This window comes from Triturus cristatus, chromosome 3_1 (genome assembly GCF_964204655.1).
Source record: "Triturus cristatus chromosome 3_1, aTriCri1.1, whole genome shotgun sequence".
Taxonomy (NCBI): Eukaryota; Metazoa; Chordata; class Amphibia; order Caudata; family Salamandridae; genus Triturus; species Triturus cristatus.
Genome location: NC_140583.1, coordinates 133,859,701 through 133,873,280, shown reverse-complemented (window position 1 = coordinate 133,873,280; position 13,580 = coordinate 133,859,701).

The window sequence follows — 13,580 nt, the reverse complement described above, 5'->3', positions numbered from 1 at the left end:
TCTGCCTCCGTGTCAGAGCCGGAGCCAGAGGAAATAGTAGCAGAGCACCCTCATCGATCCAACATATCTCCATGATGCGTCTTTCCTTCTGTGAAGAGAAGGCAAAAAAATAACCAGTAAAATCCTCCCCCTAGTGGTTTTGGTTACCTCAGGTCAAGGGACCACTGTAGTTGAGGGGCCAGAGAAAGGTACCTTGGAAGCTGACTCTTCCAGTCAGGCCCCTCTCCCTTCGCTTATGGTTCCTACCCGAGTCACCATGCCTCCTGAGTCACATCATGCAACTTCGGATTCCAATTAGTTCATGTCTGAGTTAGCTGAAATCAGGCAGCCATTGAGCGCACTTTCAGAAGGCCAAAAGGGGTCCTCTTCGGGTCAGCCAGAGACAGTCTCTAACTTGCAGTCCCATGATGTGGTTGCCTTTGGCGTCACCATAACCAGTGGCACATGCCAGTGTTGCGGGGATGTCAGGATATGCCTTGGATCCTACGTCCGGTGTGCTTTCCTCTGTTGCATCCCTACTTTCTCAGTTGGCAAATCCTGCAGCGGGTCACAAGGGGTGCCTCCACTTGCTTCCCCATGGGCCCCTTTGTCATCAGTTTTGTCTGCCATAGCTGACTTGCAGAAGCAAGTTGATATAATAGCAAAAACACGTAGTGAGTCAAGAAAGGACCACGTCGTCAAGAAGGATGGCGCAGGGGACTCGTCGGTACACAAGGACCCCTCCACAGCCACATCATGTAAAGGGGCAGACATGGTTGGAAACGAGTCTTGCTCGGTGCAGAGAGCGGATGGTGGGCAGGGCACTTTATTATCCAGGCCAGGAAAGCTAGCATCCCATGTCCCTCCAGACATCAAAGAAAAAATATGGAAGGGTGAATTTATGGATATCTTCTCTTTGATTAGGTCCAAAAAGAAGGTGGGGGAGGGGGTGAGTAAAAGTAAAGAATGTGAAAGATACCTCCTCAAAAGAGAGGAAGCCTGGAGTCGAAGAGTTGATCTCTAATTGGTTGTTTGGTTTTAATGTCTATATGACTATTATGTTGGAGAAGAAACCTGAGGTAGACACGCCCATGACATTTTATGCTAACAAAATACTCAAAGCGCATTACGTCTATAGGAGGGCAGCATGGCTAGACTGCAATGGGGACTTTAGATGGGCACGGCTGGAGGAATCCAATATTGGTTGGGACCAAACATGTGTGGCTAGAGAGGGCTAATAACATGACACCCTTCAAACAGCCTTTTTGCCACAAACAGGGAACATATAACAGAAAGGGATCATGTTGGGTATTTAATAGAAAGGGGTGCACTCGTCACACGGGGTTTTGTAAATTCAAACATGTCAGTGCCTTTTGTCGGCAGACCCCACATTCTGAGTTCAAAATGTGTCAATCCAAAGAGAGAGGAAAGGACACCACTAACTCAGCTGGCCAGTAATGCCTTGCCCACACCAATTCAGATGGACAAACAGGGCTTAATTTGAGCCGGTAGTTTCCGGTGCTCAGCACCAGCACTTAATTGTCAGCACCGGCACTGATAATAGCCTGCCACATGGTGGTGTTGTTCGTCTAATTAAGTATTGAGCACAAAAACAGATGTTTAATTCTGCATTTAAAATGACTAATACCTGCCACCCATACCATTTTTAAAGCGTTGGGGATCTGTAATAGTCTGAATTGTCATGCTTGTAGGAGTGCGATGGTTAGTAGTTGGGTTGGTACAGTCATTGGCAGCACGGGCAAGGGCAATGAGCAGTGCAAGCCCTAATGGCCTCCTAACGAGGGCCCTGGCACTTACTTTTTAACCAATTTACCACTGGGCATACATCTGAGTTCAGCCCAATGTCCAATCTGCTGCATCATTTACCCATTCTAATGGGGAGTTCCTGTCATGGCATCAAGTTTTGGCGGTATTACGCAGCACCCTCAGTACTATTGGAATTGACCCGTCAAGTTATTCATCATATTCCTTTAGATACGGGCGGTGACTTTTGCAGCAGGATCCGGTTTGTCTTCTAATGATGTCAAGATGATTGGCCAGTGGTCTTCATCTTGTTTTAAGCGCTATATAGGCCCAGAGTTGCTTTTAGTATGAGAGTTTCATGGCATGATTGGCACTTCATTGCATTTATCTCACTTTGATTTTTACTCTCTTTTAGTAGTAAGCCTTCCGAGGTCGTGTGGGTGATTAGCCATTCCTTTGTGCGACATGCGGCCTACCATTTGCAACAGCATCATAAGCCGTAGCCTGACGAATTAAAGGATGTTTTCTTCTGAAGGTGTGAGGTTGGGGCCTCCAGATTTCTCAGTTTCACCAGCTGGTAGAGGAGACAGAGTTGCGTGGGACTAAATTTGCTGGACCTAATTATTGTGCACGGCAGCAGGGCGGTCAGGTGAGTTTGCTAAGTTGGATAAGGCCTTCCCGGAGGTGGTCATAGCATGGTAAGACCTACTCCCAAGCCGTAAGTGGGGTTCAAACATTAGATCCAGGGCATTTAATGTAGCCATCAAGCTTCTCAAGTCCAAAGTCACAAAGCTGTGCCCTGGCCCAGAGCATCTGCAGAATATACCGTCCAATGTTTCTTAGCGATGGTATTCACTTGTCTGTACTGGGTACTGGCCTGTTTAGCAACAGCTTTCGGGCCTTCCGCTGCAATTGTTCTTTGGTGGGGAGGGCAAAGAACTGGTTGGCCTTGGTTACCCTTGTGGCGTAAAAGTTAACACAAAGATATCTTTACAACAGCAGGGGAGTCCTTTCACTAATTTTCCTGCAGCATTGAGGGGGGAGACAGCAACCTGAATCCTGAGGGAGAATTTTCACACCGTCTTGGGGAAAGGGCCCACAGTTCAGTGGTGTAGGGCATGGGGCTCCAGCACCTGGTCACACTTTTTGGAGCTCCTCAAATAGCCTGATGTCGAAGGGGCGGGTCCTGGGTTGCGGACAAGGTTACAGGGAGTGGGGAATACCCCTCAGGGATGCAGGTGGAGTCCACCTGTATGGTTCTCCTTGGTCTATAGGGTTGACTGGACCTTACCGTTGAATGGCTAGGCAATTAATGCCCAACTATGGCGAACTGTAAAATCTCAAGAATTTAATTATAATAACAATGAATTGTAACAGTTTGCCAACATTGAAATGCCAATTGTAAATAATGCATTTACTGAGTCAACTGTGAATTTCTTAGATATGTTTGCTGTGTCTAGATGTAATAAAGATTAAGAACATGTTCAGATGTTGTGTTTAGATTGTTTTTGTATTAAACATGACCCTCTTCCCAAAGCAGTCTGTTGTCTTGTCATTGACTCGTTTGGTTTGGAGGGTGGTGCGGTCCGGTGTGGAAACTTCAGGTCTTATGCCTAGAGCATCACTCCTTACTTGTTTGCGGCGTTAGGACTCGGTGCCAAGAGGGCCATGTTCCCTCCTGCACACACAACTCTGTGGCATGGTGGGGAGGGGGTGCTCTTCTGGGTTAACGGGATTGTCTTATGAGAATTGTTCTCACTGCCGTCGTGAACAGGAAGTGGTACCCTTTGTTGGCACATTACTTCCACTTCTGCTGTCGCGACATCGGGCCTATTTAGGACACCTGTCCTGCCTCCTCCTTTTTCATTGGAGGCATCACGGTGGCAGGAGCAGATGGGGCATCACACCCTCCCACCCGTCCCTTGAAAGAAGGGAGGGGCAGAAAAGTTAACACCAAAATTCCTCTACAACAGAGGGGGGATTGTGTGATTCTCCTTGGGATGGAGTGTTGACTAGACCTTAGTGTTTGATGGTTAAGGAATGGAGACCCAAATGTGTCGAACTGTAAAAACTCAACAATTTCATCATAATAACAATGAATTGGATCTATTTGCTATCATTGAACTGTCAATTGTAAATAATGCATTTACTGAGTCAACTGTTAACCCCTTGCGTGCGGGTTTATTTCTCCCGCTGTGCGGGAGAAATAAACGGCGTTTGCGATCACGACGGCTCCCGGCCGTCGTGCGCACACGCCCACCGTAATGCACGACGGCCAGGTGCCGTTGTGCGCACACAAGGGGTTAATTTTCATTGCCATGTTTACAGTGTCTAGATGGAATGAAGACTGAGAACATGTTAAGATGTAGTGTTATGATTGATTTTGTAATAAACATGACCCTCTTCCCAAAGCAGTTTGTTGTCTCGTCATTGACTCGTGTGGTTTGGAGGGGATGAGGTCTAGTCTTGGGACTTCGGGTGCTAACGGTTTCATCTCATTAATACTAGATAGGTGACCAGTTAGGTTGAGGACCTTCTATGGTGTAGTAACATGTGATGCAGCGTTTTTAGTAACTTTTGATCTGTTTGAGGTAGAAACATTTTTTTTCCTAAAATCTCAATATTATGTAGCAGATGATAGATGGCAAATGCAGCAAATCCATAATTATGGGGAAAAATCTGCAGCTGCAGACTCACACAATTCCATTAATTGACTGGTTCCATTTAGTAAATTGCAATACAACATGGGATTTAGCAAATGTGAATAATGGGATCTAGGTATGCTATCACATGCAGGCCTCCATCCCAGTATTCATGCCCCCTTGCCAGAACGCTCAAATGGATTCCTGCCCCATTACCATTAATGCAAATGTGTGTGGTTTATCCATTTGCTTTAGAAGGGTTTTGAGATTTGCTAGCACCACAAAGTGATATGCTGATTGCAGTAGAATTTAACAAGCATTGGCAAAGCCAATAAGTCTTGCTACTGCAAGAGCTATTGGCTTTGGCCGTGTTTTTTAGCCACGTTTTCCACCAGTGTGTCTGCTGTTCAGCACGGCTAAACAGTGGCTTGGTGTGAAGTAGATTGGGATGGGAAAGATAGGGATAGAGTGGAATGAGGTAGATTGGAGAAGCGTGCAGTTGGGTAGATTGGAGTGGAGTAGATTTGTGTAGAGTAGAGTGGAGTGGGGTAGAATTGGGTAGATGTAGTGGTGTAGATTGAAGTAGAATGTATTTGGGTAGATTGGGGTAGAGTGTTGTAGACTGAAGTGTAGTAGAGTGGGGTAAACTGGAGTGGGTGAATTAGAATGGGGAGGAGGGGGGTAGATTGGAGTGCAGTAGATTGGAGAAGGGTAAATTGGTTGAGTAGTGGGGTAGATTGAGGTAGAATATAGTTGGGTAGACTGGGGTAGAGTGATGTACACTGGAGTGTGGTAGATTGTAGTGGAGTAAAGTGGGGTGGACTGGAGTGGGGAAGATTGGAGTAGAGTGGGTGAAGGAGAATAGGGAGGAGTGGGGTAGATTAGAGTGGAATAAATTGGAGTGGGGTAGATTGTGGTGGGTAGATTGAGGTAAGGTGGAGTAGATTGGAGTAGAGTGGTGTTGATTGGAGTGGAGTAGATTGGAATAGGGTAGATTGGTGTAGATTGACATGGGGTAGCTAGAGTGGAGTGAGGTAGATTGGAGTGAGGTAGATTGGAGAGGCATGGGGTTGAAGCGGAGTAGAGTAGATTGGGTGGAGTGGAATAGGGTAGATTGGAGTGGAGTGGAGTGGGGGTAGATTGGAGTGGAGTGGGGGTAGATTGTAGTGGAGTGGATGGGGTAGATTGTAGTGTAGTGGATTAGATTGGAGTAGATTGAAGCGGATTGGGTTAGATTGGACTGAAGTGGGGTAGATTGGGTTGGGGTAGATTGGAGTGGAGATAGGTAGATTGGATTGGAGAGGGGTAGATTGGAGTGGAGAGGGATGATAGGAGTGGAGTGAAGAAAGTGGCGTAGATTGAAGGGGAGTGGGGAGGCATGACGTGTTATAGAGTTTTAGAATGGAGGGGTGTAGAGCAGAGTGGTGTTTCGTAGAATATAGTGGAGTGGAGTGTTGTAGAAAAGAGTGCCATGGCGTAGAGTAGAAGGGCATAGGGTGGAATGGCATAGAGTAGAGTGGAGTAAAGCTAAGTGGAATAGTGTAGTGTGGAGTATGAATGGTGTGGGGGCGTGCAGTGTCATTACAGACAACACATTTCCAAATGAAATGACCATTACATTTTCACAGACCTACAGCTTTTCTGCACACAAACAAATGTGTAGAAATATCATCACCTAGTGTATTGATGTGTTTTGATCGTATTGAAATATTTGTTTCTACCCCACTACAGAAATACAAAAAAAAGGGCTTCATTTACACTTTCCTAATTCTGATGCATTCTGAAATATTAGTACCGTTCACTTCTGTTGTTTGGTAGAAAAAATAACATCCTACAGCCTATCCTCTCACATGTGCACGAAAAGGAAGGGATTGCCACATAAATTCTCTCACTTTGAAGTCAGCAAATGAAAAGCAAACACCAGGCTACCTTGGAATACAAAGCCAGGCATTTGACCTCTGTCTTTGAATGCACAGGAAATGTGACAAGATAGAACAAGATTTAAAGGCCTGTACTTGGAAGAATACAGTAAACAAGAGATGCTCATGGGCGAGACCGACTCAAGCTGGACAGTCTACAACAAATAAAGCCAGCAAATAGAAAGCAGGCAAATGTTAGTTACAAACCACAAAGCCAATAGTAAGCAATGGACAAAATGCATTCCCAGGTAAGCTTTAAGAATTGTCACAAGAAGTGTAAGTAAACCAGAGAGTTGACCTAAAAAGTACAGAAAGAGAGAGATAGGTGATAAAAAATAGTCAGGTGTTCAGATAGCAAACAGACTGAGCGACAGGTATACAAAGGCAAAACAAAGTGGCCGCAATAGAGAAAGATACCGAGCAAGAACGACATCGACATATACAAGGCGGCAAACCAGGAGAGAAAGAAACGATCAGAAAGAGAGAAGTGAGTGGAAGAGAGACTATGGGGGAAGGGAGAGGGATGCCAAGAAAGGGTAGTATAGCAACATTGGAGAGATAAACATATAGAGGACAGAGGTGATGAGAAAAGCCAAAAGGAGCATTCTTTTTTTAATTTGTTTTGCAGTGTTATATAAGTGTATTGGAGTGCTTTACATGAGCAGCAGACTACATTACAAAAAATCAGACTTTTTTCTTAATTAAGATGGGGAAATTAAGTCAACTGCCTAGAATAACAGAATGTTGTGCTGACGCCAGGATTCGAACCTGGTGTGAAAGAATATGTTGCATGAAAAGAGGTGAAAAAGGAATTCTGTAAAGAATCTGGACAAAACTTGAAAGAAAGTCTGACATTCACTTTAGGCCTGGTGCCACTGAACCTGCTGCATCATTTAAATAATTACCCTATTGCCTGTAAAATTACTGCACTTGTGACCATCTGTTTAGCAGTAAAATATAGCACTATTTTGTGTTTAGTGGAGCAATTGCAAAATGTTGGTCCCGGTGCCACTGCACCTGCTGCACTATTCAAGTCAAACCCCTTTTAACTGAAAGATAACTGCAATTGTGTCTGCCTGTACAGTAGTAAAATATAGCAATAGCAGGGGTTTCGAGGAGTTCTGACAACTTTTGGGCCCTGTGCCACTACACCTGTTGCACCATTCAAATCATGACCCTGCTGTCTGCCAGGTAACTGCACTTGTGACTATCTGTTTAGTAGTAAAATATAGCAATATTAGGTGTTTAGTGAAGTGCCTAGAGCTTATGGTCCAGGTGTTACTGCACCTGCTGCACAATTCAAATCATGAGCCTATTGCCTGCTTGATAAATGCACTTGTGACTGTCTTGTTTAATAGTAAAGTTTAACAATAATCTGGTTTTAGTGGAGTTCCTGGAGCTTTTGGCCCCAGTGCCACTGCACCTGCTGCACCATTTAAATCAAGCCCCTTTCAACTGCAAGGTAGCTGTAATTGTGAGTGTCTGTTTTGTAGTAAAATATAGCAATATTAGGTGTTTAGAGGAGTTCTGAAAACTTTTTCACCCAGTGCCACTGCACCTGCTACACTATTGAAATCATGACACTAGTGCTTGCTAGATAACTGCACTTGTGACTGCCTGTTTAATTGTAACATATAGTAATATTAGGTGTTTAGAGTTCTGGCAACTTTTGGGCCTGGTGCTACTGCACCTGCTTCACCATTCAAACCATGACCCAGTTGTCTGCAAGGTACTGCACTTGTGAATGCCTGTTTAGTAATAAAATATAGCATAGCTCTTGCATCTGAATTTTATTTTTAACGTGCAATGTGTATTACAATATTTAGAATTTGATCATAATGACCAAATACATAAAGTTGAAAAAAACAATCTGATAATGCCTACAAAGTGCAAAGAAATGTACTGAGGCATGAATAGCAGATGCCACACATTTTCTAAGGCTCTATCTGCTTTACATAACTTATTAATAAAAGCAAGTATTCCAGCATACTGTTAGAAGCTATCTGCCTTTTCCATGGGAAGAGATCTTATATTGACAGTGAAAAGGGCTTAAAAAGTGTGAACAGTTTTAGTAGAAGTATCGTAAATGCGTGAAGCCAGAGGAACTTTAAAAAAAAAAGTTCCACACACAAGCAAATAACCACAGTAATTTGGCACTGGGAACTGATAAGAGCCCCCTTTAAAGAAATAATAAATACAAGAGATTTCACAAGCACGGCGCAAGCGCTGTGCAGGCAAAACCTAAAAATTTAAAGTGCTCCACTACCTTTGGGTCTAGTTTGCACTATATACAACCACCTATACTTGTTTCAAACAGAATCTCAAAACTCTACTGCTGAACAATTACTTCAGCACGCCCCCCTGAGGTTGCTAAACCAACAGGATAATTCGATATGGTAGCCAAATCCAATTCAGCGTTTAATCCAGCACTAATGACTCGGATGGACAATTTTGGATTAATTGTTACTGTTTGAGATACATTTATTATGTTACAACAGGACATATTTATAAGAAACTGGCGGAATGCGGCGTTACGCCAAAATCGGTAACACCATGCTCCAACAGTTTCAAAACGTATGGATGCGCCGTATTCACAAGAATGCTGCGCACCTTTGCATTACCCCAAGCGATGGCACTAAAAAAGCTGCCTAGCGCCAGTGCAGGCACCCTAGCACCATTTTACTAGGGTGATTGGGCTACAGGGGCAATTGTGTCCTCTCCTACACATAAACAATCTTTACATGCGATTTGCTCTATCTATGTGTGCTGTAGAATGCAGCACATATGGAAAGAGCAAAACACGAGGAGAAATAAAACATTTCTCATCGTATCGCCTGCTTAAGACCAGGTGTTTCCTGGTGTTATTTTTGTGGCTTCCCCATACCTTGTAAATATGGGGCAGCATCAAAAAGCAATGTGTGTTGCGGCGGAACGCCCAATGCACGGCCCTTTCACGCTAAGTGTTGCATGAATAGGGGCATTATTTACAAGACAGCATTAAACCACGTTAAGTGGTTTAACGCCGCCTTGTAAATAAGGCGAAGGACTTAACGCCACCAGAACGTCAGAAAAAGTCACGTTCTTGTGGTGGTAACTCCTTATACTCCTTACTACTTCTGATTATAAAATGTCAACCATTAATCCTTATCTATTCTCTGTCTTATAGAGTGTTCTGATACCCCCGGGTCTAGGTAGCACTATATAAATCTCTGAAATAGGCAAATAAATAAACACCCCATGACGGTAGAAGAGGCAGAGGGCAAGTAGCCACAGGGGCATAGGATGGAACAAGCAAGAGTGAGAGGAGGGTGCATATGGGAAGGGAGAAGCAAGAATGCATAGTGGGGGTTAGTGCAATATGAAACACATGCAAGTGCTGTAGATGGAGCCGCAAGGAGGGAATAAAGGAGGGGACAAACAAAATACCTCAATCACGTCGGAAGCAGAGAATGGGCAAGGATTGAGTTGAATTATGCTGTGCTTGGTTTCTGCTCCACGACAAGCATCAAGAGTGACGTTTCGACTGCACTAGTCAATAAACATGCCTGCAAAGAAGAGTGGCACTGAAGTAGACAAATGGTAGGCAATGGGTAGGCTCCAAGCTCCTTTTGGATATAAGAGTGTCACTCAAGTGAGACACATGTGGTAGCGCCTGCTCTCGCAGGCTCGACCCTAAAAAGGAGCAGAGCCAGAGTGACTGAGCAAGGCAAGAGAGCAGTGCATGCGAGAGAGCAGAGCTGAGCACTGAGCATCCTGAGCGCAGGGCAGAGCTCGCGGAGTGCTGTGCATAGGGAAGAGCGGGAGACTAGACTCAGCAGGAAGAGAGCTGGGGCAGCCAGAGTAGCCACTCAAGGGTGAATGGTGTGTGGTCAATGCTTGTTTGAATGAGGAGACACAGCTTCTGTAAGATCTTCAGCTTAGAGCCTGTGGAACCTCACTGGATTAGGGCACTTGAGCTCCCTGGTTTTATATAGGCCATAGCACAAAGGGCACCTCCAACAATATATTTCAATATACAATATTCAGTATACACACCGTCTGCTGCGTGAACCACCATGACGCAACAATTGTGGACGAAAGAAATAATAATCTCCTTTTTGAGTTATTAAGGAAATTCTGGAGACAGGTAGATGACTGGTATAAGTGTGTATGAATACATAAGACTTGTATTTATGTGTGGTTTTAGAGTTGATTGGGGCTTGTAACGACTGAGTAATATATTTTACTGTACAAGAAATATATGTCAAATACATTTTTTTTTGTAAATGAAATGAGCCGTGTTATTGTTGCTCTTTATATTGAAAACTGAACAAAGATAAAATAATAAGAAATTAGATAAATGTATATAAAAATATAGGTGCGTTTGTAATCATTTATGTGATTGCATCTGAGACAGAAGCAATAAAAGTTAGGTGGGAATTGTTGATTATTTAAAGGCTCCTTGATTTTACCACCTACCTGCCACCCGGCCCTCCTGCCTTTTTGGCGCCATATGTGGGATTTTTTGTCTTAAGTGTTAGATCACTGCATTTTATTGAGCAAAATGCGATAAAGGATTAGAGCACTGTGAGGACCACACCCATGGTCAGGACACACTAGTCATTGTTTGGGGGAGTATTTGATCCTGACTTTGAGTTGAGGAATACTTCATTATACCTAAATTAATCTAATTCCATCTCGACCCACCTGCTCCAGACCTTCTCGATATGCACCCGGATCTAGTCTTTGTATAGGCTGCAATCCTACTCAATTCTTAGTCATTGCTCTGTTTGCTGCAATTTTTAGAGCTTGAAGTTACTGTAAGTGCTGTCTTGATATTCTAAAATCCAAGGTTCAGGCCTACCCTTGGCTAACGCTTGGCTCTCTTCAGGTCTGAAGGTCCACGTTCCACAATGCCTGACTCTCTTGAACTCAATTTATGCTCTTTACAATTTCTAAAAAGGTTTATCAGTGGCAAGCCCAGTGATAGTTCTCCTTCTTTATCCCGCCTCCCTTCACAGTCCAATGTGCAGACTGTTGGATACAGTGGGGAGGAAGCGGGTGTACAGAATCATTATTCACCAATGGCCATTTCCATTTCTGACTTTGTTGCGAAACATTTGAAGTCTCATAGATCTACAGCGGTCCTCTCCAAGTCTTCACCAAGGGCCAGAACACATTCTAATTCCTCCGACTTATCACTAGGCACTGCACAGATTTTGATCCGCTTGTGAAGTCAAATGGTTTAGAAGGTGTTGGTCTGGATCGCTCAACCACTATATATTTATAGTTCGTCCACCACATCGCTAATCTTCCTTTCTGCTACCAGCTATGGGTTCAAACCCTACTCTGACTGGTCCACAGATTTGTTTCTTATGTGAACATACTGCCATTGATACTAATAATGTCCCGGTGACTTAAAAAGTTTGATATGGGTACCCACCTTAAAAGGGGACCCACAGGGTACACACGGGTACTCTGAAGAAAACTCTTCCATGCCAGGTGAGATCCTCAATCTTTCAATTCCTTAAACTGCTGACTTTAAAGCAGACCACCTTTGAGGGCAATTTGAAGGCACTTGTCCTATTTAATAACTTAATATACAGTAAGCCAAACAAATCGACCTTTTAAAGGCCATTAGCAAAATTAAAATATAGGGCCAAAGGTTGTTTCAAAGGAAGTTCTTTCGCCGATCTTTGTACCACAAACTGAAGTCACACAATCCCTAGTGGTTGGTTGCCCCGAGGGTCTTGATGTGTCTCAGAAAGACCTATGTTAGTGTGTCAGACGAGATTAAGATATGACAAAATAGTGCTGTTTCGCTTTTTAGTAGATATAGTAGCAGACGTAACAGACATATCAGGCCAATATTAAACACCTCAGCTAGGAGAGTAAAGCCAAAGTCCCCAAAACGGTGGATGCAATTAGGAATAAAATCAGTCAAATTCAGCAACATTCTCCTATGTTCTTAGATAGACAGGAACACAATTGAGTTCCAAGTAGCATGATACATTCATTTATTGCACCCCTGTGATCAAACAGTGCTTCCTGCCCAGTGTCCCAGGGCCAATGACTCCCCCCAGCTCCCCCATATTCCAGAATGGAATCTCCAACATAATAGGACGGCCACACTAGGCCACAGATAAAACAAGCACTTTCCAGAGCACACAACATATACAACACATCCCTATTACTGGCCCAATTAATACCAGTTCTCTAACTACTGGTACATTGATGTCAGCTTTTCACCAGACTTGGTCTATTCCCTTTAAAGAGTGCAAAAAGGCAGTCGAGCTGATGAGGTCACTACCCAATTGCCTTTCATGTCAGTATCACTTCCCACAAATACAAATGAGTCGTAACTTAGGTGTAAATGAGAGTTAGTACAAGTGTTGTGTCAAGTGGTTCTCCCTTCCACCATTATTCTATTTTGTAAGCCTCAAAGAATTAAAGATAAGCAGAAGTAGTATGTCCGGCCTTTCAATGATAGTAGGCTTTGGGCAACATTCAAATCCTTAGGGGGGTTAGAAAGTACTTCCCTTGTGTATGAACGACCTAGAGGACAATTATTTTTAACAAAGATTGCCTCTTTAATTAAAGAGTCAGTGTCTGAGCTTAAAAATATAGATATTAGGCCAGATGTAAGATGAGAATTAGCATGCGCAAATGGCTTTGTGACCCGTTTGCGCATGCTAATTCTGATAGGGCCATGTACAAGCACTATTTTGCGAGTCGCAAATATTTAACGACTCGCAAAATAGTTTTAGGCGACTCTGTTGTAATTATCATCCTTAATTGGTTCTTTCCACCCACCCCTCCATTGTTTTGGACTTTCCTGGAATGTTGTCAACGTTCTACACTGCATTCTCGGGGACCTGTGTGGTTCCTGTCACTGGGTTATGGATGTCGTTGACCACCCATGTAAATAAAGACTTGGACCTTTACATCGGTGTGAGGGTGATTATTTCACTGGCGACGAGTGTTGTGAGGAGGACAACGTCACGACATTCCCTCCACACGTTACCCGTGATATGGTCTTATCTTGTAACCCCTCATTCTGTGAGTGGTGTGTCACAGGAACAAAATTAAGTCCTATGTGGCTCGTAGGTAACAAAATTGAAGAAGTTGATCGTGGAAGAATTATGGAGAGAGTACATGATCACCAAAAGAAACATGTTGACAGGTACAATTGTAAAATACAAAAGCCTGTGAAATGTTGGAAGGAAGGAGATCTGGTAAGAGTGAAATTACCTAGAATGGTACACTCAGGTTGTTCTAAGTTTTCTGGAAAAATAAT